Here is a 1,425-nt window from a genome sequence, read left to right on the forward strand (position 1 = left end):
TTTCTCTTTCCCTTAATTGTTCTGTAGTTTAGAAATCAAATTAAAACTCCCTATATTGTGACTTAAATATACTAACCTTAGACAGATATCTAGCCTCCCTGTAGAGAATCGACCCTACTTATCGCTAGCTTCCATTAGTATATCTAGGTTTATTTTTGGTACACAAACGACAGTATCAAATTTTGGCGCCGTTGCCGGGGAGGCAATAGCCCTATCTGCCTTTTGTTTCGTTTATTTGTATCCGTCTCAGGGAATTTTTATTCCTTGAGACAGTTCTCACTTATTTCTTTCAGTGTTGTGTATGCCCAGGTCAAACAGGTCATAATTAGTCCCAGCTAATCCTGAGCCAGAGAGATCTTTTCGGTATAGACTCCGTCTGCAAAGAAAGATTTGAAAGGAAGACTTGAGTACTTTCGATCCCGAGCTACAACACTTTCTTTTTGTAGAAGACTCGTCTTGTGAAGAAGACAATTCTATTTCTGCTATCAAGCCAGTAAAGATGCTTAACATTGCGAGTCACTCAGAGCCCACAGCTGCCTCGATTCCTAAGGGTTTCAAGCTCACGACAGAGGATGGTAACACTTTCGATATCCGTCCGTCCTATATAAATTTGGTCGAAACAAATCTTTATCGAGGTGTGGCGGGTGAAGATCCGCGAAAACATATGGAGGTCTTTACTGACTACTGCTCTACCATTCCCGCCACTAAGGGAGTGACCCAAGACAAGATAAAGGAAGTCCTGTTTTCTTTTTCATTGACTGACGGAGCCAGGGAGTGGCTCACTGATCTTAATCGCACTGCAGCTAGTATTACCAACGGGGAAACTCTTGCTCTCGCCTTCTATAAAAGGTACTTTCCTCCCCAACGTACTAATCAGCTGAGAGGAAAGATTACGAGTTTCAAACAGGCACCTGATGAAAATTTCTATGAGGCTTGGTGTCGGTTCAAGAATTTGGTGAGGTCTCTTCCTCACCATGGATTCGATCAGTGGTTTTTGTGAAACCAATTCTATAATGGGTTGTATGATGACCACCGTGTTATACTTGATGCCTCAGCTAATGGGAGATTCCAAAAGAACATTGATGATGATAAGGGATGGGGCATTATTGAGGAGATGGCGACCCATTGTGCTGAGTATGGGAACCCGAGGGACGGTATTCAGACACTACATTCGGTCGACAATGCAGTTGTGGCTCAGCTGGAAGCCATGAATGCTCGTTTTGTGAGTTGGAGTTGCGGCAGACAAGTGGTGATCAACGATTGCATAGTTCATCTGTTGACTAGACAGGAAACTGTCACTTGTGAGAGATGTTGGAGCAATGACGATCACACTGTTGTTGACTGTCTGACAGAAAAGGAATAAGTCCTTGTCTTTCAGCAATATAGGCAAGGCGGAGGTTCCTATTACAATAACCAAGGGGCAGT

General features: G+C 43.3%; 1 non-coding gene across 1 annotated transcript; it reads right to left on the minus strand.

The window, feature by feature from the left end:
• Positions 1–875: 875 nt before the first annotated feature.
• LOC141625047 (small nucleolar RNA R71) lies at positions 876–981 on the minus strand. Its single transcript, XR_012534846.1, has one exon. It is a non-coding gene; the product is annotated as a small nucleolar RNA R71 (small nucleolar RNA).
• Between the last annotated feature and the right edge of the window lie 444 nt (positions 982–1,425).

Source organism: Silene latifolia, chromosome X, assembly GCF_048544455.1.
Source record: "Silene latifolia isolate original U9 population chromosome X, ASM4854445v1, whole genome shotgun sequence".
NCBI classification, from domain to species: domain Eukaryota; kingdom Viridiplantae; phylum Streptophyta; class Magnoliopsida; order Caryophyllales; family Caryophyllaceae; genus Silene; species Silene latifolia.